General features: G+C 46.3%; 1 protein-coding gene across 1 annotated transcript in view; it reads left to right on the top strand.

Moving 5' to 3' along the window:
• The window catches only part of THSD4 (thrombospondin type 1 domain containing 4), a 561,701-nt gene that overhangs the window by 209,313 nt on the left and 327,874 nt on the right, over positions 1-24,514 (top strand). The window lies entirely within an intron of this gene.

Genomic DNA, 24,514 nt, shown 5'->3' with positions numbered 1-24,514 from the left:
TGTTTGGGGTGAGGGTCTTCTTTATGGAGATTTCAATGCCCTGCAGACCAAATAATATTGCAAATAAAGGTTTTCCTGGAGCAAAACCACAAGCCATAAAAGATTGATCAAACTAGCTTCCTGCATGAGGTGAATGTTAATCCTGGCCACCTCACACCCCGCTAGCTCACCGAGGAGCCTTTCTCTATTTGGAATTGGTCTCCGAACCCGGTGACTTTCCTTCAGCTACTTTGAAATTTGCCTCTTTCCTCCGTGTGCCTGTGTATGCATACTCATTATAGAAGCTCTAAATGAATGTCTGTTTGTGTATCACCCTCTCTGCCAAGAGATTTATTTCTTGTTTCTGTGGTGAGTGTGGACCTACAGCCCCGAGTATCACTGGGTTAGGTATTGTTCATTGGTGCTTTGAAAGGAGGGAAGGTTCACGAGGTAGAGAAGACTGGCCTGCGCTGCTGGCTCAGCCCCTGCTCATCTGGGAACGTGCTCTTGGGCAGCTGAGCTTGGGCCTCGGGAAGCTGAGTTCACGGATGCTGGGGCCCAAGGAGGATGCTGTTGCTCGACTGAATCTCCGTCAGCAGGACCCGGGGTCAAGGCATGAAGTAGTATTTTCTTCATGTGCTAAAAAATGGAGTCTCAACATAAGGCTTTCCCCAGTGTTCTGATGTAGGTTCTTCTATTTATTTCTAGTTAGTGTCTTCTTCCAACGAGGCTGGTAACTACTCTGTAGATAGTTGCTTCGGGGACCCAAACATGTTCCACAAGCACCCAAACCAGAGTGGCCATGCAGTCACTCCCTGTTTGGTCCCCCGTTCCAGCTCTCTCCATCACACCCACGACAGTCCAACATGGTTGGGGACATTTGTTTCCTTACTTATTTACTGCCCGTCACTCTTCCCACCCTCAATAGGGCATTACTTGGTGAGATTGGAGACCCATTGACCTCATTCACTACTAGGTTTCTAGAGCCTTGGTACATAGTAGGTGCTTAATGAAAACGTGTTGAATGGATGAGCAGGAAAGTGGAGGGAAGGAAAGAAAGGGAAGGAGAGACAGGGGAAGGAGGGGAGGGAGGGAGGGAGGAAGGAGGCTTTAGCAGGGATAGTAATTCTTCTTGTATGAAGCAGTCTGAGTTGGAGGAGACCCTAGTCACCAAAGCTCTGGGGTACCCTGCTCCCTTAGTGTGGTTCACCTAATCCTAGAGCCTACAGTGTTGTCCCAGGCCAGAGAGGAGTCTGCCATTACCATTCAGCTCTGAGGGGCCTAGAACTGCCCTCTCCTCCTCCCCCAGCTTCCTCTGTCCTCACATCTCCTTCTCTCTAAGGGGAGCTGTGTTCCCAGGACATTAACAGCACTGAACACCCCAAAACACCAAGGAACGGTGTGCAGGGAGGCAATCAAGTCTAGCCTAGGGGGTGCCCAGAGAGGGGCTGAGGCTGCCCAGTTCAGCCTCTGGTTTCCACCGCACAAGTATGAAAGAGAACATTATCCTTGTGCATTTGGGGTCACAAGAGCATGTCCACGTCAGCACTCCCAGGGCTTCCTGGGTGCATGGGACATGGTATCTGCTCCGTATGTGTCCTACAGCATCTAGGTGGGGGGCTGTTACTTCCCGGCATGCTCCTGCTCATTGTTTCATAGCAGGTGGAGAGAAGCGAAGGAAGGTCCCCTCCTCCTGCTGGCCTGCCTCCCATGTTAGCTGGCTCACGGCTCACAGTCTCTCGGTTTGGTGGCTGTCGCATATGGGCCAGGCAGTGTGCCGAGGGACATCTGGGCCGCAGTGATGAAGGTGTTGCTGTCCCCACTCGGGCTCGACCCGGGAAGGCGTGCGTTTCCTTGGCTACAGCTCCTGGCCCCGGGTGGGAGCTGACATGCTCCTCACTGTGTATTTCAGCAAGTCGACCTGGTGGGACAGCCTGCAGGCCCGCTTCTCGAGAGGGCTTGGGCTGCACAGCCCAGAGCAGCGGGGGCTGCTGCCAGGTTTGGAGAAAGTATTTGAGGCATTGAGGCCATGCAGGGCCCCACGCCCTTGCTCCCTCTCCCCTCCTGGCTCTCAGGCCTGCAGTTTTAATATGGGTGGGGGCTGGATTGAGTGTCTTGGCTGAATCCAGCAACCGGAGTCCTTTCTGGCAGAGGATGGGGAGTGCACATCAGGATCACATTCTAGATGCAGGGACAGAGATTTGGGAAGGATAAAACAAAGAGAGTGAGAAAATTAAATGTGGCGAGAAATGGATTTTCCCTTTCTGCCGTCTGAAAATAATTGAGTTATGTTATTTTGTAAAATAATCTGTTTTGAGGTTTTTCATGTTCCCCATCATACTACCAGTTGCCTCCCTGATTTGAAGGGGGTGGGGGGAAGCATTCATTTTGGCCCTGTGCTGTGATTCCTACCAAATACCTCAAACTCGGGCCAGGTTCTAAGAGGTGATTCTGCTGTCTGTTAAGACTAGAAATGAGAACCAGCCGGCCTCCGGCCTCCGGAGGAAGGGGCGGCTGGCTCCTCCCACTCATCCAGACCAGTGCCCCCGTAGCCTGGCCTCCCCCTGGGCCTTCCCCTTCTCTGGGCTTTGAAGGACTTAGTCACGTTTGGCCAGAGACCCCAGAGGGGCCTGTCTCGCCTCCTGATGTCTTGTCCGAGTTTCCCTCCCCATCCTTTCAAACTCTCCCTTGAATTCTGCCCCTGGCCTCTCCTTGTGGTGGTTTAATGGGGGGTTCCGTCAGGTTTGCCCTTCCAGTGAGATCTCTTTAGTACCACTCCAGGGAACATTTAGTCACTGTTAATAACTAGACTTGAATTGTGGAGTGCCATAAGATGGGATTTCGGGCAGCTGACCAACAGAAATCCCACTGGATAGGTGTCCATGGAGAAGCAGCTTCACGGCGTGACAGACACGAATGAGCATAGGGCTTTCTGGAGCTTCAGCTCTGGAACCAGATTTCATAAATGCATACCCCGGCTTAGCCACTGATCAATGGGTTGGCCTTGGGCAAAGATGGCGCTTCGCTGTGCCTCAGTTTGCCCATCTGTGAAATGGGCGCAAAGCCGGTGTTTACCCCTGGTTGCTGTGAGGAGTAAGTGAATCGATACACATAAAGTGCTTAGAACAGTGCCAACTGCTGCTCAGCTAGTAGTACTTAGCCTTGTTGGCATGGCCATCGTCATCTCTACTTACTCTGTGGGGGCTTGATGCAAGTTCCTTTGATTCTCTGAGCCTTCCGTGTAAAATGGGTATGATACCAATAGGATTGTCAAGAAGATTCAGAGAGAATGTATGGGACACCTGCTTGACACCCAGGGGAAACTTGGTGAGTTCCCTTGTCCTCTCCAACACCGCCTGCCTCTAGTATAGACTGTCAGCTACTGGGGTAGAAGGGCCCGTTTGATTATAATGGGGCTGGCTGTGTGGTGGCAAGCAGAGTCCTTGTTACGTATTTTAATAGGATGCAAGTTACCAGAAACTTCAGTGTGAACAGCCAGCAACTTTTCCCATCTCCAGTTCTCCCCTTCCCATCTTCTCTTCTGCCAGGAATCAGTCAGGCAGTTAGTCTCAAGGACCTTGTATGTGTCCAGGGTACAGCTAGGTGGCTCAGAGCTCACAGGAGATGTGTGAGACTTTCTCCTTGGATGTCAGACTCAACATGCCTGAAACTTCCCTGCATCATTCGTGTCACCGTTCTCCCAGTCACCCTGAGTGAAGGCCTGTGGTCACGTTACTAGGTGACTTCATTTTGTCATCTCAACAGTTTTCACAGTGGAAGGTTGGAACCATAAGCATCCCAACTTACAGATGAACAAACTGAGGCTTTATGAGGTTAAGAACCTTGCCGAAGGCCACTCAGTAATCAGCTAAGCTGGGATTGAAAGCCAAGTATGTGAGAATCCATCTTCTGCACTTCCCCTCTGGTATCTCGTGTCTGCTGGTTTCTTTATGTTTTGGCTATTTCTGTACAGCAAACCACTCCAAAATTGAATGGCTTAAAATGACAGTGTATTTTATTATTACTGTTGTTGTTCATGGTTCATGGGGAGTGACTGCACTCTACTGAGTGATTTTTTTTTTTAAGATTTTATTTATTTAAGAGAGAAAGCAAGAGAGAGAGCGAGCACACAAGCGAGGAGCAGGCAGAAGAAGAGGGAGGAGCAGGCTCTCCGCTGAGCAGGGAGCCTGATGTGGGGCTTGATCCCAGCATCCTGGGATCATGACCTGAGCCGAAAGCAGATACTTAACGACTGAGCCACCCAGGTGCCCCTCTACTGAGTGATTCTTGCTTGATCTCTCCTGTACTCACATTCAGATGGTGGCTGGAATTGGAGTTATCTAAAGGCTTCTACACTCATATATTTGGCCCCTGGGCTGGGAAGAGCTACAGCAGATCAGGTGTCTCTCTCCCTCTATGCGGAGAGCTTGGGCTTCCTCACAGCATGGTGGTCTCAGAGTGGTCAGATTTCTGACAGAGCAGCTGACTTTCCCCAGAGCAAGTTCTAAAGGATCCACTGGGAGCTGCTAGGCTTCTTACGGTCAAGCTTTACGTGTCCCAGACCCTCACTGCCACCACGTTTTATTGGTCAAACAAGTTACTAAGGCCAGTCCAGATTCAATGGGACCAGTTATTAGGCTTGATCTCTTGAAATGGGAAGCAGCATGTGAGTACAGTGAAGGAAGTAATTGATGATTACTCCAAGGCCCATCTATGTTTTTGCTTTAAAAAAAAAAAAATCCCTCTTAACCATTCTATTCTACTGCCATCACCTTAGTAGGCTCCAATTTTGTTGTGCTTCATTTTTGGTACAGAACAAGCATCTCCTAATTGGGTTCTGACTCTCTGCCCAGCTCCTAATCCCTTGTGTATTTTGCTAGCATACAAAACCTCATCAGATGCCTCGTTCATCCGTTGGTTCATATATTCATAGATCCACGAGGGACTTTACAAGTCATCTAGTCTTACCATCTCCTTTTACAGAGGAGGAAACCAGGACCCCAAGAGGGTATATTCAAAATTATATGGTTCATTTTTTTATGGAGTTTCACGTCAGTCAGTGCTTATAAACTATCTTCCTTAAGCTAGAAGAACAGGGAGAGAGAAGACCCAGTTCCTGCCCTTGAAGAGACGAGTTTAATAGGAGTGATGGATACGTTAGAGATCATTTTAATAGAAGTTTACACATGGTCCTGTGGTAGTACACAAGAGAAGCGTGTAATCCAATTCGCAGTTCAGGGAAGATTTCTTGGGGAATGTGACCTTGAACTGAGTCTTCCATTCTACAGAAGTTATGTGGGCAAAGAGAGGTGGGGGGGCTATTGGGACAGAGGGAATGGCCTGAGAGACAAAGGGAAAGAGGCAGGATCTAGGGTAAGGGTGTATGGTAGCACGTGCTATTTGATATTTCTAGAGCATGAAGAGCCTTGAATGTCCTACTTAGGGGCCATGACTTGATTCTTTAGGTAATGGGGAGCTGCTAAAGAGTAAGACCTACATGTGGCCCTTTAACATGGTCCATTTATCTGGGAAAGAGTATAAAGGCTTATTTACTGACTGACTTCTCTGCCTTCAGACTCTATCATGGCCATGCCACTTTGGATGGACTTTAAACCTGCCCCCCTCCCCCACCCATAAAAAGACCAGTAGCCCAAAAGTAAATGGACCAAAAATACTTGAATATCCAGTTCTTAGAGATGCAAATGCAAATGATTTAGCTATATGAGAAGATGCTCAGTCTTATTCATAATAAGGAAAAAGCAATTTTAAACTATATTAAGATACTACTTGTCGCGTCTTAGAGCAGCAAAGATCAGAAAGGCTAGTATCACCTGAGGTGGTGAGGATATAAGCTTCCTCATACATTGCTAGTAGAAGTGTAACTTTGGTACCTTCTCCATGGAAAACAGCGTGGCAATATCTATCAAAATTATAAATGCACATTTTTTTGATCTAGCAATTCTACTTTTCTGCCTACAGCTATTCTTATATTTAGAGGAAGCAACAAATGCATATGCTTATTTATTGTAGTCTTGTTTGTAATTGCAAAGGATTGGAAATATCTAAATGCCGTAGAAAGAAAAATAGTCAAATAAATTATATTTCATCCATACAAAGGGATGCCATGAAATCTTGAAAAAAAGATAATGAGAATTTTTGTATGTACTGATATGGATGGATTACCAAAATAAAGTATTGGGTGAATAGAAAAAAAATGTAAAAAGAAAACAGAAAAATAAATGTACATACATATTTGCTCAAATATATGTAAAATATCCCTGGACGGAGACATAAGAAATTTATATTGCTCCTAATGAGTAGCTGGGGTACAGAAGTAGGAGAAAAATATTTCATCGCTTAATCCTTTGTACCTTTTGAATTTTGAACCATATCAATCTTATTTTTTAAAAAAATTAAAAATGAGGGGCGCCTGGGTGGCTCAGTCATTAAGCATCTGCCTTCGGCTCAGGTCATGATCCCAGGGTCCTGGGATTGAGCCCCGCATCAGGCTCCCTGCTCCGCGGGAAGCCTGCTTCTCCCTCTCCCACTCCCCCTGCTTGTGTTCCCTCTCTCGCTGTGTGTCTCTCTTTGTCAAATAAATAAATAAAATCTTAAAAAAAAAAAATTAAAAATGAGACAAAACAAAAGCAGGAAATTCAAACAAATAAACCATTACCACCACCGAGAGCTTCTTCAGATCACGGGGTAAAATAAATATTCCATGGATCCTCTTCATTTTACAGTCAATTAAGGAGAGAGGAAACCCAACCAACTCTTCCCAAATTAAAAAAAAAAAAAGACCAGGAAAATAAAAACTGAAGCAAATGTGACAAAATAATAAAGTGAGTTGAGCTGAGTCTATAAGTATTTCATACTGTCTTCCAATATGCTTGAGTTACCTTATATTTCATAATAAAAAAGTATAATAAGTAGATAAATAAACAAATTAATCATTTACATGGCATGGCTTTGGTGTTTATTTTAGAATTATTGAAGGCAGTTAGCTCTGTTTTCTTGCGTACTCAACACCCATTCTCGGGGTCATCGCCCCCACCTTCCACACATGGGGACTCACCTTATTTTATTGTCCTTTTTGTATTCTCACCTAGGTATACTCATGACTTCCTTTTGCAAGATTATAAACTCTGTTGAGGGCAAAGATTGTGTCTAATTCAGAAGTCAGCAAACTTTTTCTGTGAAGGGCCAGATAGTAAATATTTTAGGTGTTGTGGGCCCATCCGTCTCTGTGGTGTTGATTCTGCTCTGCCATAGTAACACAGAAGCTCTAGAGAATACATCAATGAATGGATGTGCCTGCGTTCCAGTAAAACTTTATTTATTGCTACACCAGATTGGGCCCAAGGCCCATTCACAGTGTTCTAACATTGAATTTGTTGTTATAGTCCCTTTCGCTCTTTTCCCTTTCCCTGTCTTCCTCTAGGAAAAGGCTGATGTTCCTGGTGTCCGTGTGCATGTGTTTGTGTATGTATTCGTGTGCATTTGTGGTCCCTAGGCAGGGGGACGTGAGAAAGGAAGGAAGAGAGACACAGTGTGTTTCTAGATTACTGAGGGCTCCAGGCTTTACTAGAGACTGGCTCAGGCAACAGTGTGAAAGGTTAAGGAATAGCTTTTTAAGAAAAGGTTAAATCATGACTCTCTTTCAAATATGAAATGAACATGGGTCAAAGATTTTATTTAGCTCATTAATTAATGAGGGAATCAGTATGTTGTTACAACTGTTTCAAAAGAAGAAAGCAGGCACACGGAAAGGCCGTCAGGAGTGCTGAAAGGAATTTGCTATCCATGTAAAACTGGCCTCTTGGGGAGCAAGGAGGGCTTATTATTTGCCTTTCCGCCGACAAAACTTATTTCCGTTACTATTAGTTTTCCACAATTTATAGAGTTGCACAATAGCTCAGTTACACGCAGTGAAAGGTGCAGACCTATAAAATTAGATGATCCAGAAAAGGTTATTAAACAGTGCCTAATTATTCCCTAGAAAAGATACTCAGAAATATATATATTTTTTTTTGCTGTTTTCAAAGTTTTCCACGATTTTATGTGATAGAAGTAGCATTTGGTAAACTCCCAGATTATAGAAGGTCTTGAAATCCAGGCAAGAGGTTTTCCAGCTCTGTTTGATGGGTGGTGGCAGCCATGGCAGATTCTTGAGCCCATGGAAGAGCAAGGCCAAAGCACAGGAGGAGAGAAGTTCCCCAGCACAACTCGAGGGGAGGACTCACCTCTGGCCAGCGGAGGTGGGCTGGCGTGGACAATCCTGGGACCATTTCAGAAGAGGCAGTGTGGTGACAAGGAATCACACAGGACTGGAATTAGGGGCCTGAATCCGAGTCCCAGCTATGGGACTTACCGCTCCTGTAACATTGGGCAAGACTGGACCAGCTTGCTCACCTGTGGTTAGGGGGATACTGTGAACTGCCTCAGAGGCCGTGGTGTTAGATGAGAAAGCACACATCTCAATACTGAGCACTTTGCCTGCGATAGTTTGTAATAACTGTTAGTTTCCCACCTTCCTTGTGGGGTGCTCACTGGACACTGTGTGCCCTTGGGCAAGTTACTTCAGCGGGCTGAGCTTTGGTTTCTTTATCTGTTCAAAGGCAGAGAATGACATCTACCTCACAGGGTTGCTAAGAGAATTGGCAGGTGGTATTGCCAGGAAATACTAGTTTCCCTTTGAGGGTTCAGGAAGGCACACAGAGGAGATGGCCACTAAGTCAGGTCTTGATGGATGAGTAAAGGTGGAGTACATCAGCATTTCCAGATTTCCTAAGATTTCCCAGCACAATGATTAGCATTTGTATAATTCAGTTTTATTTTATTTATTTTGATCACATCATTTGGGACCATTCATGTTGTCTTTTTAGCCACGTATAGCACTGAGTTTTAAAGCACGTCATGGTAAGGGGCATAGTAAGTGGGAAACAGTATGAAATTGTTTGACACTTATTTGGTGGTGGGTTATAAATGGAACATTTATTGTGCATATGAATTCATGGTTATTTAAAGCTCTGTTAAATTGCAGGTTTTGGGGATAGCCCTAATTGCAAATATTTTGACCTATTGGTTCCAGCTAAACAATAAGGTATGTTAGGAATTCTGTTATTTTGGCACTTAAACAACGTCTCTCAGATTTTCCCTTTCCCCCCAAACAGTACAAAAATCATTTATAAGACCATTGGCGATGATGTACACTTTACGTGTAGTTTGTGAAATTGTTTCTCTGTATGTGTACGTATACATATGTGCCCATGCATGAGCAGGGGGGAGGCAGTGAGGAAGCTCACCAGCCATGGCCCACTTTGTGTAACAAGGAATTTGCATGAGGATTTCCAGGTGAAGCAGAGAATTAGCTTGCCTCCGCGTTGTCAGTCTTCCATACTTCCCTGTTGCTGATGTAACAGTAACAAGGCCGCCAAAATGGTGGTCCAGGCAGGACTCCAGAGTAGGAGCCCTAACTGCAGGGCACCTTCTCTACTCCATCAAGCTCTCTTTCTGCTTGGGATTCCTACCCTATCATCCTTTAGCTGTGGTTGCCCTAACTCTCCACCTTCCATCCTTGTACGTCTCCCAGAATCCTCCTTCTACCGTGTTTCCCTCTCTCCCAGTGATAGCCTTCAACAGCACAACCTGCTGATACTCTATAGAAATAGAGGGGAGCCAGGATGGGGACAAGGAAGAGATTTTACAAAATGAAAGGTCTCTTTTGCTCTTTGGCTTCCTTTGGAACCCTTGATGTCATAGCATCCCGAAGTGGTCCTTGTTGGCATGCAGATATAACTTGTAAGTGCAACCAGCAAGTTGACCAGGAGACTCCATGGGACATAATGACAAGCACCTGTTTTCTCTCTCTCCCTGTCCTCAAAGCAGCTCAGCAGGAGAAATTCTTTCACTGCCCTTGGTTGAAAATACAGGAAGTCCCATGACTTCTCTGATCACTCTCAAGTAATAGGAATTCCGAGGGCCCCTGGAAGTTGACTACACAGTCTCAATTCGGTTATTTAAAATGTCCAGTCTAGGGTGGGTGGCTCAGTTGGTTAAGCGTCTGCCTTCGGCTTAGGTCATGATCCCAGGGTCCTGGGATCAAGCCCCACATCAGGCTCCTTGCTCAGCAGGGAGCCTGCTTCTCCCTCTTCCTCTGCCTCCTGCTCCCCCTGTTTGTGTTCTCTCTCTCTCTCTGTCAAATAAATAAATAAAATCTTTAAAAAAGTAAAATAAAATGTCCAGTCTACATAGTCATCAAAATTTCCGGTTTGCTTTAGAGTTATACCTGTTCCCCTGTCCAAGCTGGAGCCTGCTGCAGGTGAGAAGAGCCAAGCTTCCTCTTTGCTCTGCTCTCACATATCCTCCCTTGCATTGCTGACCAGGTTTCTGACTCCTCTGTGTAGAGAGGTGGGGAGGAAAAGGCAGGGAAGCTCTTACTCAACAAATCCTGTAAGAAGATGTCTTCTCTGGATGGGCCTGGAAGATCTGTAGAGCCGACTCCTCTCATGGATTTTTTGTGGGTTCTCCTGAGACCCTTACTCTGAGTATCGACCAATATCTCCCCTGATGCATGATGCATTTTCCTTTAGCTAGTTGTCCCTTCCTCGGCTCTGTTTTTTTTTTTAGTGGTCCACTCTATACAGACCTTTTCTTTCCTTTTCCTTTTCCCTTTTCCCTTTCCTTTTCCTTTTCTTTTTCCCTTTTCCTTCCCTTTCCTTTCCCTTTCCACTTTCCCTCCCTCTCTTTTCCTTTCCTTTCCTTTCCTTTCCTTTCCTTTCCTTTCCTTTCCTTTCCTTTCCTTTCCTTTCCTTTCTTTCTTTCTGGAGACTGCAAGCTGGGGAGGGGCAGGGGGAGAGAAAAAGAGAGAATCTCAAGTAGGCTCCATGCACAGCACAGAGCCCATCGTGGGGCTCAATCTCAGGACCCTGAGACCATGACCTGGGCCGAAATCAAGACAGACACTTAACTGACTGAGTCACCCAGGCACCCCTATACAGACCTTTTCGGTTGGGGTTCTGTCACCTTCCCATGGAGTCCTCTTAGGTGGGATTTGAAATAGATCCAGGGGCACCTGGGCCACTCAGCCAGTTGAACATCCAGCCCTTGATCCCAGCTCAGGTCTTGATCTCAAGGTCATGAATTCAAGCCCCACACTGGACTCCATGCTGGACATGGAGTCTACTTAAAAAAATAAAAATAAAATAAAAGTAGATCCAGACTGACCCTCTCTGCAGTATGCCTTCTGTCTCACAGCAGAAGCACTCCCAGATCGTCTACCCTGACAGTCTCTGGGAGAACAGTGCCCAACAGACACCTCTCCTACCATTAGAGCATCTAATCGTTCAGATTTCCCAGGCAGGAATTAGACCCAGTCAGTGCCCTGTGTCCAGTGATTGTGAGGACACCAAATCCAACCCTCCAGGGATCACACTGAAGCTCCTTTCTCTTCACCTGAGGGAAAAGCGCCCCGCCCCTTTCCTGGAGTAGGGGAGAGGAGTGCAGGCACAGCTCTCTCCAAAGAAATAACCTTTTGTAGCTCCATTTTCTCAAAACTATGCTGTCCTCACCATGCATCTGGGATTCAAGAGTCATGTAGCGAGGTTTTGCCTTTCAGCTTTGAAATCTTTGTATGATAGTCTCTTCAAAATGTACCATTCACTGTTGTCACATGTTAGCTGAAAAGGAGACAGGAACAGCCCCATTTTAATATCCAGTTACACAAGCTTGGCCTTAATGTTGTTATCACGTTGGTTGAACAATCACTCCATGCTAGACCTTTTTCTTGTTATCTCTCAATCCTTGCAACTACCTCCTTTTAGGAAGAAGGAAATTGAGATATGATAGGACATATCCAGAAGCGTTCAGATATAGTATTAGGACAGGGACTGGAAACAATTCTTCTAAATAGTGTATAATCTCAGTTTGATGGCCTCTTTAATCAAAGAGTTATTTAAAGGAAGATAACTTTCAAGGGGATAGATTACAAAATAATTCTTTTACTATTGATTATCTAGTGTTACCGTTTGCTTTTTTGGGTCAGAAGTATAGCCCTGAATGTGTTCCAATTTTTAGAACATAGTGAGGTTTGTATAGTGGCCTAATACATGGGCAGTTTTAGTAACTGTTCCATGGATATTTGAAGACAAATGTGTTTGCTTTTTTATCGTTGGGTGCAGAATTCTGTGGCTTTCTCTGAATTTGGACTTCCTGGCTCCTAGGTCAGGATCTTACACACAGGAGAGCCCGCCAGCTGAAACAAAGACATTCAGGAGGTGCTTATGACCAAACTAGCAAATCACCATTGAAAACATTTGCATACCTGAAACTCAGCTACATTTTTGTTACTGCATTCCCAGCCAAGCAGGAAGTCTTTTCTAGATCCCTAAGATCTGGTGGTGAGTTTTTCCCCCACTTCTAATAGCACTTTGGATGAGAGGCAGGACCTGTGGGTTCTTGGCCCATCTCTGCCACGAACTTGCCCCTGGGCAAATTACCTCCCTGTGAAGTACAAGGGTCAAGGCAGATGTTCTCACGGTCGGTTCTGCTACTCGGAGTCTGAGACTTTGCAAGGTGGGCCTCTGGCATTCCCACCTGAGGGTCACCGGCAGTTCATGAAAGACGGTGTTCCCACTGAGAGGGAGCGTTTCTTGGAGAAAGCATGGTACGCTGGCAAATGCTGTACACTGGTCCCTGGGAATTACAAAATCATTATTTTTAAAACACTGGAACTGATGGTCCATAATCAGTTGTAAAACAAAAAAAAGTTAAACCCAAAGAACAGAAAACAAAGCTAACCCTTTCCTTGGTAAGTGGTCTGAACACTAGACTGAGTTCAAGTACAAACAAGGTCAGAGGGTAGATCTGGAAGGGTAGGCACAAGGCTGGCTTGTGTTTTCTTTGTCTGGAACAGTTCTACACGGGCTGGGTGATGTGTGTACTCCCGGAAGGTGATGCAAACACTTGTTTCCAGCACTCACTGTGGCACTTTCTCCCCTGACGCCCTTGACCGTGGGGTGAGCGAGGCTCTCAGGTAGGAGAAGCAGAGGGATAAGTAACCTCCTGTATGAGACACTTGGTTTGTTTTCTTCAATTCAAATGCACCATTGAATCATTAATTATTTCATTCATTTCCCATCTGTGGAGCATTCAGTACGTGTCAGGTCGCGTTGTCTTCTGTGGAGACAAGGCTGGATAAGAGACAAGAAGGGCCAGTGGATATTTGTCACTTCTTATCCCACCTACAGTGAGACATGAGCTAACAGCATTCTAAATACAAATAAATGGGTGTGGTAGGAGAGGAAATATGGTAGGAAAACGTCCATCTAAATTTCCAAATCAGAACGTGGTGGTTCTCGGGGGAAGGAGTCATGGTCTACCAATTCGGCGGTCAGAAAATGCTGTCTTGACCTCATCAGAGCTCTGGGCCTCCCTCCAGCTTCCTCAGAGGCTGCATTGGGGAATGAGTCTGGAGGGTGAGCAATGGCCCTGAATCTCAAACTTTGAATTCTAGGAAAGAGGTTGCTTGCAGGAATGAGCTCAGCCTAATCACTTGAAATTAGGGCCACAGAGGAAAACGCCCAATCTCTGTTTATGAATGTACAAAACAATTTCCTAGACACAGCTATTACTCAAGCAGGAGACTGTTCACAGATGGTGGCTTGGGCTGGGGTGGGGGGAGCTGCAGAGGCTAGGGCCATGGGCCATTAATCACCGGGCTACAGATACGTTGCTTGGTGCAAGCCAGCATCCCGGGCCATGGTGGGGCTTATTGGTGGGGCTGGACAGCAAATCCCCTGTCTTGCAGATTAGAGAAATCCTCACAGCCACAGAAATCACCAAAAGTCCATGGCAGGAGGTGGATGGTAGTTTCGGGCCAAACCACTTGGTCTCATGTTCCCCTCTTCTCTCCCGCGCCTTCCTAAATACAGAACACTTCCAGCCCATTGCCAATGGATGCATTCAGTCAGGGAATAAAAATGTCCTTGTCGGCTGGAGCCCAAGCACCTGAGGAATGCCTGTGTAGATTAAAGATTATCTCTTTGTCGAGGGGGAGGTCACTGTCTAGACGTGGAGATATGGCAGTGTGCTTGTGTGGGTGTGTGTATGTGTACACGTGTGTGTGTACAAGGTAGACAACCCAAGGCAGCGAGTAAATTTCCTCTCCCTCTTCCCAACCACCTCCTCCTTACCCTTCAGGCCCCAGCTTCAGCTTGTGCCTTCCTCTGAGCAGTCTGCTCTGACCTTCCAGGCCTGGCTGGGTGAGGTCCCTGGGCTAAGTGCTCCCACAGCTGTTTGAGCTTCCCCCCACAGCACTCCCCACACTGAACTGTACCTGCCCGTTAAATTGTCTGTGGCCTCCCTTCCCCATACCGTGACTTTTTTGAGAGTGTGGACTTTTCCTGTGTCACGCCCAGCAGAATCCATGGTGATTGACCGATCATATGAACAGTATTGATGATGTTCTCTTAGACTGGAGTTGGAAGAGGGCCTTTGAAGCCAAGGAGAAAGGATTCAGCTGGGCCCAAAGGATAAGCCCACACCTCCTAAATCAGAGACTCTGGAGGTGGGACCTGGCAGTCTGGGTTTCAATAAATCCTCCAGATGATTATGGGGCACATCCACTTTTGAGAAATACTGACCTAGCCCCTTGCGACTGTGATAACATATTATTTACATCTGTGAGCTCTCACTAGATTTGGCCCTACCTGTGAATTTGGGACCAGGTATGACAGATAGAACTTGTTTATGTGCTACTTTCCACTGATGGGCAGTGGCCGTCTAGAGATCTTCTGTGAAGGATTCTGAGGCTATAGCTGTGCCGGCGGTGAAGAAGTGTCATCACTGATGAGTGATATCTGCGGCGGGTGCCCAGGAAGGAGTGTTCACGCCCCTTGCGTCTGGCATCTCTGAGCTGGAGCCATTCCTGAATTTACGGAGCACGTGGTGCAGGTAGTGCTTAGGGCTGAGGGTTTGGCTCCAGGTTCTGTTCTGACCTTCATGCTCTGGTTTTCCAGGACTCAGCCTCCTTCCTTATGACCCAGTGTGGGTGTCCTGCCCCTTGACACTAGTGTCTCCATGATTGGGCCTTCAGTACCAGCCATTGGACCTCCCCCAAACTGCCCAGCACCCCGCTTGGTCTTGATTGATGGCCCACCCTGCCACTACTTGACCAGACCCCTCATTCTGAATTGGGACCTTTTCTCTAGTTGTCCTCAAGTCTTCCTGTGGCTGGGTCAGACCCTTTCAGTTATGCCCTTGGACAAACACAATTCCGGTATGCCCTGAGAAAAACAGATCTTTCCCCTTGCTCTCATTTGCAGACTGTTCTCTCAGTCTTGGCCAGCTCATGTTCACAAACTCTCAGTCCTGGCTGTCTCTGCACGCAGATCCACATATCCAAGGAAGGGTTCCAGGTGGTGGCACCAGGACAGACTAAGGCTTGGAGGTCAGGATGTAAAAACAGGATCGGGTTCCATGACGAGACCAGTCTGGCGTGGGTAAGAACCCATGCCAAGGCACACTGGATTGAAACACTGGCAAACAGGTGGGAAGATCAGATTGCGGAAGGTCCCAACACCAGCTCTGGAGCTCGGCTCTGGGTTGGGAAGGTAGTGACCCTTACACGAGGTGTTGCAGGCATTCTGACCTCACTTTTGCAGGGTGACAGGTGGGGGGGTGCCGTGGAACTGTAGTAGGAGTGCAAGGAAGCTGACCTATGAAAACACTGCTGGAGACACTCCCAATGGGGAGTCCACTGAGGGGGATGGCTGGCGTCATGCAGGGGGAAAGGGACAGAGAAGAGTCAAAGGGGACCCTGCTTTGAAGCTATGTGACTGGAATAACAATGGCTCCCGGCCCTGACATAATGAGGGAAGTCACATGGGGAAGAACAGAGGTGGGAGGAAGTTGAGAGTTTGAGTTTAGCCACAAAGTGAGTTTGAGGCGACAGTACGACACCCCAGTGGGGATGCTGAGTGGGCAGATGCTGAGCTGGTACCGAAGGTAGGGTGCAGGTGGGGGTGGACAGGAATGGGGGTGTTCCCCACCCCAGGAGACTGGTGAAAAGAGAAGAGTGGAAAAGGAACTTTGGACTCTGAGGCATGTTCCTTGGAGGATGCCTGTCTTGGGGAGGAGAGGGGAGAACAGGGAAGGATTAGCCCATGAGCAGAGCAAGCAGGAGACAGCAGGGCACGGCTGCTGGTGGCCAAGAGAGCACCAAGGGACAGGTGGCAGAGTGTTAATACTGCAGAGAGCGCAGGGAACGAGCAGACCTGATGAGCATGCCTGGGGGCCTTATGGACAACACCCAGAGTCCAGGGGGCCCTTATAGGTCAGGATAGCTATTTGCTATCTACACAGTGTATCTCCAGGGAAGTCATTTTGTAGACAGGTTTGCAGGTCACACTTGCTGGGCCTGAGAACTTTGTGAGAGAGAGAAGTCATTTTTATAATCCTTGCGATCTAACTTGATCACCCACCTTGGCCCCCTTTTCAGCCCTCTGACCACATACAGAAACACACTTACCCCTACCTCTTTGTATGAGTGACTCTGAAAGACAGTGCAAAAGCAGCAGAACATAAATTGTTCTACCATTTGCCGCCAACTCAGAGGCTCAGTTTTTCAAGGCCTGAAGAAAATCGTCTACCTTACACAGTTGTTCAGGTTGTGTACTGCACAAGTTATTTTATCTAAAGGGGTGGCATTGACATTGTAGATGCCTTTATTATTTTGATTTTTTTGGTATTTTTATTATGACTGTGTTGACTCTAAAGATGAGTGATTTGCATATTTACTCTTACAAGTTTCTGGCAGATGGCAGTAAAGTGGCTTTTTCTAACAACATCAGTACATTATGACAACTTTATATCAAGGGGACATAAAGTGTGTTGAGGAAGGGATACCTTTTCTAGTTCTTGGGAAGGCCCCATGAAGGAGACCTGCAGAGCTCCCACCCAATGAATGCGGGGTCAGCGCTTTGGCAAGTCGATCACCAGCCACCTTCCCTCCACGAGTGGAGAACATGGGCCCTGCTCAGTTCATTTCAATTTGACAAGCATTTGTCGAATACCTGGTGTGTGAGAGGACCTCTGTCCGGGCTCCAAGGATAGAAGACACTAGGTTCCATCATCGCCAAGGAACTCAGAATCTGAATGGGGCACAAGAAGAACATCGCCATGCAGTGATCATATGCGTACAGTGCTGGTGGCCTGGACTCAGTCCTTCCAGATGCCCTGTTCCCCTCCACTGCGCTTTTGCTTTTAATGCAACAAGCTTAAATATTAGCTGTAATTAATCCATTCCTTTAAAGGATCTTTTATTATTGGGAGTCACCGCTTAATAAACATACGTATTTCTTCTAGGCGGAAGGAGATCATTTGTTTTATGCCAGTTGTTGAGATGGAAAGCTTTTTAAGGCTTCTGCCCCTTGATGGGCAGCTGTGGAGAGAGACCCAAACAGAGAGAGTTAGGGGAGACAGAGAAAAGGGGGTGGTCTTGAGCTTTTCTACGTTCTCCTTCTCAGGGGATTTTTTCCCTGAAGGCCCGCCTGTTCATCCCCACACTTCTAAGTTTCCTTCAGGGAAGAAGGAGGAGGACTAGGCTCTCGGGCTTATCTGACTGCTGTTTTCTTAGAGTCAGGTGCTCTGGTATCCAGTTTGTCCTTCACCAGCCCTCCATCCTTAAGAGGAGGACACGATGAGCCTAGTAGCTTCTATTTCCTTGCCAGGGACTGACGCTGTCAGGTTTGTAGTCCGTTCTTGACTTGTCTGGGCCTCCGTTTCCTCCGACCTTCATAACTAGCATGGACTTAAGAGGGCATCCCAGCCTCCCCGCTGTGCAGGTAAAGATGGAAGCCCAGGATGCTGCTCAGGTTCATGCCGTGACTTTAACACCAGCAGGCAGTGATTTCTGAACAGACTCGTAGCTTGGTTTACTTTAGAGAAAGGAATGGCAAAATGGAGACAAAGCTCCAAAGGAAGGAGAGGAAGGTGGCGCTGAAGGAGCTAATAGAGAAGCAGAAATGACAGGAAAGAAGTGGTGTGTGTCCAGTATGCTCTCGTACTTCCTGGGGCTGGTCCCTGGCTGGGTGCCTGGCCGAGGTGGACTGAGCGCCGATGTACCGAGAAGTAAGAACCTGGCAGACGCCAAACACAGCCTCGTCCTCACTGCCTAAATGTTTGTGGGTTTGTTTATTTTTAAAATCAAAGACAAAACAGGCAGTTCTTGCACAGTGTGCCCAGCCAAACAAAAGAGCTCCTGCTGTGAACAGCTAAGAAGATCGAAGTTCAAAGGCATGCCAGCCCGAGGGCCACAGGAGCCCCTGACCTCCGGGTCAACAGCGTCCACATTCAGGGAAGGGTTTCGGGGCTGACCTGAGGGTGTATAGGTTAAAGAAAGACGGAGGGGACCTGCCCAAAGCCTGGGGAGGGGCCCAGGCTGGGGCAGGGGAGGTCCTACAGAAGCCATGGGGATCAAGTCCACGGGGGCCTCAGAAGTGAAGGAAAACAGGCAGATGTTTTAAATGAAATGGCAATACGTGTAAACAGGAAAATGGACGTGTAAATTTGACCTAGATTTATAGGTGAATAAAACAAACACTATCAGCCTTTGACGCAGACATCTGACTTTCCAGCAGATGGAGATGTTACCACACGAGAGAGAAGTGGGGCCAGGTGGGCCCGGCTCCTGACTCCCGGCTTTGCAGAAAAGGATGGTTTGTTTCTTGAGAGTGAGACACGAGACAGGACCCCTAAAATACGTAGACTCTGATCTTTAAGGACGTAACACTTATAAAAAGAAAATGTAGGCATTACCTAGGTTCCTAATTCAGGGGGTAAACTTTTTAAGTTCTGAGAGCTTGGCCAGTTGTTTCCTCCTGGGTTTGGGAGGATTTGGCAAAAATCATCTGTTTTCTAAGCTTTGTGTCTAGAAACCGTAGGCAGAAAAGGGTTCTGTTTGCCTTCTAATCAACATTCATTTGCATTACACTACTTGCTACTTTAGAAGTCAAGGTTTCAGGGTGGGGGGTGGGAGGGTTGTTTTTGTTGTCTTGTCTTTTTTTTCCTGGTCCCTAGACATTGGGCATAGGGTCAAGTTGTTTTCACAGCTTGCTTGCATTTTGTTGGAGGCTTCTGAAGACTTGGGCGGGATGCTTTTATCTGCGTTTGAAGAATTGAATAGCTGTGCCTTGCAAGCTAGCTGCTAGGCATAACTCATTAACATTAAAAAAAAAAAACCTGTCTAAGTGGCTATAGAACGGGATCTTTTTGACAATGTTGTCTGGGTGATCTCAGGTATTAGAGAAACATTCTCAGATCAGCGGAGGATGCTGTGCTTGGTGATTGTCTCCAAACCAAGGAAGTGGTACCCATGAATCAGGGCTTCTGTAGGGGTTGGCCGTAGATACAGATTCCATGGCCTTAGGTGTAAAGGGAAAATGTTTTATTTCCCCCAAAGTCTTTTTCCTAATGATTTTTTCTTTCTTTTTTTTAAAGAACTCAAAATTCATTCAAATACATCTTCAGGAAAACCGTAACATTGGGATTTTACTTTACTCTTCATTGGGATTTTAGTCTCAGAATAAATTCCAGGAGAGGGATGAATGAGTTGGTGGACATGAATTATGTTGCCTGGTATCTGCCTTATTTCCCCAAAAGCATTGGATCAATCATACAAAAACACCAGCCTGATCTTGAATTTGCTTTATGTGTTATTACTGGGAAAAAAAAAAAGAAGAGAAAAAAAATTTTTTTGTTAATTAGCAGTACACACGGCAAAGGCTAAGAAGTAAATATTATGGTCCCATCGGGGAGTTCCAGGCATGCAGCTCAGAATCCTCCCGGTCAGCACAATTTAGAAGTATCTTGGAGATTTTCTTCCCAGTCCAGAACCCCTTTTCTACATTCCTCTAAGTTCAAGCAAAGGTTACCCTCCGTTGGCCAGGGGGACCTCTCACCGCTGCCTGCCAGTCCGGGATGTCTGGATCTTCTTTTGATCTTCCCTTTTTTTTTTCCCTCAACCTAGAGCTATTTAACTCTCCTGGGAGAGGCAGGGATATTTGTTATTTGGCCATCAACAGTTCACTGCTTTTGTGGTTTGCACACATACACAGAAGACAAATCAAAACTGCACTCAGGATCTCATATTCTCAGTAAAACCTGAGACTTTCACAAGAACTGACTTTACCTTGTTTCACATAAATCCTCCCTTGAGTTTGTCCAGAAAGAGGCAATCAATTTGTGTTTGTGACACTCTTGAGGGCTTCTTACATTTCTGCTATATAGCTGCTTGCTTCACTCTCCCTTTCCTTTCCGTGGTTCCTTAATTTGCTCACCAAACCCACACAGAGTACCCACGATGTGCCAGGCACTTTAGAGTAGGGGAAGATGGGTGGAGCGATGAAAATGTATCCCCAGTGATGGGAAACACAGCAACCTTCAGGCTCCAGGCCTGCTTTATTGGTTTGGGGTCAGTAATGTCATCTTTGTTTGCAAAGAATGGCTGATTTTTCCATCTAGCAGGATGTGTGCCCTTTCAGAAGGTTTTCTGTTGTTCCTCTACGCCCAGCTTCACAGGAAGAGAGGAAGAATAGAAACCAGCCAGCAAATCTCAGTAGGGCAGAGTGGTCTGGTAGGCGATCATCCCCATTGCTGGAATTTGGCCACCAATTTTAGTGAGAGTTTCTTTTGAGTGTTGATTTGATGCCTTGGAATATCACTTGGAAGGTTTGAGTTCTGGCATATTGGCTCCATGGTTTTTAAAATGGTGGCAAAATACACATAACAAAAATTTACCATCTTGACTATTTTTAAGTGTTCAGTTCAGTAGTGTTCTGTACATTCACACTGTTGTACGTACGACCCATCTCCAGAACTGTTCTCATCCTGCAGAACTGTTCAGCAGTAAACCGTAGCTCCCCATTTCCCCACCCCCATCCCCTGGAAATATTATTCTATTTGGGGTTGCTTCTACTTTTTTTTTTTTTTTTTTAAAGATTTTATTTATTTATTTGAGAGACAGAATGAGAGAGAGAGAGCATGAGAGGGGGAGGGCCAGAGGGAGAAGTAGACTCCCCGCTGAGCAGGGAACCCGATGTGGGACTCGATCCCGGGACTCCAGGATCATGACCTGAGCCGAAGGCAGTCGCTTAACCAACTGAGCCACCCAGGCGCCCCGCTTCTACTTTTTTGGCTCTTGTGAGTAATGCTGATATGAATATAGGTTTACAAACATCAATTCAAGACCCTGCTTTCACTTCTTGTGGATATATACTGGGAAATGGAGTTGCTGGTCCATATGGTAATTTTATTTTTAATTTTTTGAGGAGCCGCCATATTGTTTTCCGTAGTGACCACCCTATTTTACTCTCTATTTTACACCCTACTTTACTCTCCCACCAACAGTGCGCAAGGCTCCCAATTTCTTGAGTCCTCCCCACCTGTCCATTTCTTTCCTTTCCTTCTTTCTGTCTCTCGTTTTTGATAGCAGCCATCCTAATGGGTGTGAGATGTTGGTTCTATTTTTAAAAATAAAACAGTATCTACAGCGTATCCTCAGCAATGCCTGCATTTTCAGATAAAAGGATACAAATCAGGAAATGCTAGTATTTGCCGCTATACACCTGGTATCAAAAACCAAACACAACGGGCCCAGTGGAATCTAGGCCAAAGGTTTAAGGGAGCTTATATAACGTTTCCTCTCTGTTTATGGAATCTGGTTTGATTTTCATGAGACTGACTGTTTTTGGTGAACTCTTTGTATGGCTTTAGCTGGACAAGGAAAGCAGGGTGGGGGGATTAGAGAGGACTTAGAAATATGGGTAGAACCACTGGAAAATTTCCAGATTGCACAGACCAACTATGGAAAGTTTGACTTTTCTTTACCGAGGTATACAAGGTTAAATCCAATGTTGCATATTGTGTTTCCTATGTCTACTCTCATATAACCTTCCCCTGACCTCCAGCCCTCTGAACCCAGGGAAAAGTTCTTGAATGTCCTTGGTCTAAACTTGTGCTTGCTTGCCCATTTGTCAGAGTTTTGCCATGAGGAGTAGTTTAGGCTTTTGAATTATCCAGGAATTTTTCTTGGAGCCCAATCAGAGTATAGTAGGACAGGGGTAGGTAATAACTTGGATAACCCAGTTGAAAAGATCACATCCTTTCATTTCAAATATATAGGGCATTTAAGGAGAATGCTCTCTTTTTTCTGGCCTCTCCCCCAATTTTTTCTAGGTAATTATGGATAGCCAGATCTAGCCAAAGGAAACCAGAGCATCAGGCTATAGCTACAAAGTCAAGGTGAAGTAGGGGACTGAAGAAAAGAGCCAATATCCCAAAGGTTTACTGGCTATGGCTACAGTTGGGGCACATTCTTTCCAGTTATCCACGTCTGTCCTCACAGATTTTTCAATGAGACTGAGCATGTTTGTGGGTGAGAACTTTTACTGAAGACCAAGTTCACTCACTGAGACCTGTGTGTTAACAGATGACGGTTGAACTGCAGGGGAGTATGGCCCTTCAGAGCACAGGAGACTCTCAGAAGAAGGAAGAGGAAAACCATTTCTCTGTGCAGATCCAAGAATGAAATGAAACTTGCAGGTGGCAATTTGCAAGAGTCATAAGGAAGAAAATGGAATAATGAGATCCTGAATGCCATCTCCAAGGTTTGCTACTGAGTCCTGGTGCCACCAAAAAGCAAGGAACCAGTCTCTCTGCTCTTCTTCCAGGCATATTTTAGCTTGGCCATCCTTCTATAACAATTATCAAAGACAATTCAAAGAACAGGCAGCTCAGAAGGGCTTTGGGGATGGCCAACCGTCGATGAACTACCTGCAAGCAAGGGAGTACTTTTAATAAAGCCTGGAGACTGCTGGAGACTACCACCAAGCCCATCTTTCCACTGCCAGGGGTTGCCACGTTTCGATAAAGGTAGATTATTTCTATGCAATTCTTACAAAACTTCCCAGCGCAGACATTCTGCCACTTCCCGGGGCACCCAGTTTCAGGGTAGAAGTAAGGAAGTGAACGTTTATTGAGCGCCTGTGCTTTTACAAGCAATCTCTTATGTGATTGTCAGGCAAGTATGCGAGATAAGCATTGGAACACCTATTTTTTTTTTTAAAGATTTTATTTATTTATTTGAGAAAGAGAGAGAAAGCACAGAGGGACAGTGTGAGGGAGAAGCAGGCTCCCCTCTGAGCAGAGAGCCCGATGCGGGACTGGATCCCAGGACCCCGGGATCATGACCTGAGCCGAAGGCAGACGCTTAACCGACTGAGCCACCCACAGGTACCCCTGGAACACCTATTTTAAAAGAGAAGAAAAGTAAGGTTCAGAGACATAATTTGTGCAATGACACAAGCTTCATATGTGACGGACTTCAGATTCAGACCCAGCTAAGGACATGCAAAAACTGTGCTCTTTCTTCTACCTGGATGCCTTTTAGTAGATTCGCAAATGTTAGGTAGTTTGCCTAAAGGTCTAACCAGCATCTTTTCTGCCGTATTTCTTGGAAACCAGTTGCATTTCGAAGATCCTCATGGACCAGAAAGTCCTTGGCTCTGGAGCCATGACGCTGGCAGCAGCAAGTTCTGCAAAACGTCTTTGGGTCTCAGCGAGATTGAGAGGAAGAAGGCTACACCTCATTTAACTCAGTGGCCACCATCCAAATTGTCCCACAGTCAAGAAGTGGGCTGCTTTTCATGCTGCTTCTGTACACATCCTTTGTTTTTCCTTTTTGTCTCTGCCCATCCTTTCCCCCAAATATCACAAAACACTGTTTCAGCCTGAGGTTTCAATTAGGTTCTGGCATGATGAGCTCATGCCCCGCTTTGTGTGGCCATGGCTAGAACATCCTTCCCGGGGCTTCCTTTGAGAGGGAGCTGGGGCTGCTGAGTTCCCTTTTTATCCTTCCACAAGGGAACCTCCGTTTCTCATTTGTCCAAATCCGTGTTTGTCTTCGGAAAGTGAAATGCTTGCATTTGATTGTGATTGGGATGGATTGACGTCTTTTCAAGTCCTGGAATGAAAGCCAAGCTCACTCAGGGGGATTAGCCCCTGCATTCAGTGGAGTTGAATGTGGAGGGCTGCATTCGTTTGGTAAATAGTGGTGGAGGGACCCGCCCTGCCTTTCTCTTCTGGTGGTTGTGCATATTTGGACAGAACGTGTTCTGCCTGCAGAGAGGGCCTGAAAAAAAAAGGTCTCTTAGCAAATATGCGGGGCCTGAAAGGGACAAATGAGGCTGGCTGTTGAGTCCCTTCAGGGTGGGTCACAGTTTTCATCTTAAGGTAAAAATGATCACTTTTCACACATGCTATGGAAATCCAGTGGGCCACCATGCAGGAGTAAATTCACCAAGCCAGCATGGAGGAAAGCCTTGGTTCTGGGCTCTTATAGAATCTCCAGAAAAAGGCAGGAGTGTAGCTGGTTGAAGTAGCCACTTGCTGGGGTCCTTTGTGTCTGCCCTTGTGTTTGTGCATGTGCAAATGGCCCCTTCTCTGTCTGGCTTGCTGTTTATTTTGTTTGGAAAGCTCC

Source organism: Halichoerus grypus, chromosome 8 (genome assembly GCF_964656455.1).
Source record: "Halichoerus grypus chromosome 8, mHalGry1.hap1.1, whole genome shotgun sequence".
NCBI classification, from domain to species: Eukaryota; Metazoa; Chordata; class Mammalia; order Carnivora; family Phocidae; genus Halichoerus; species Halichoerus grypus.
The sequence above is the reverse complement of the archived record's forward strand: the minus strand, read 5'-3'. Positions and strand labels throughout refer to the sequence as shown.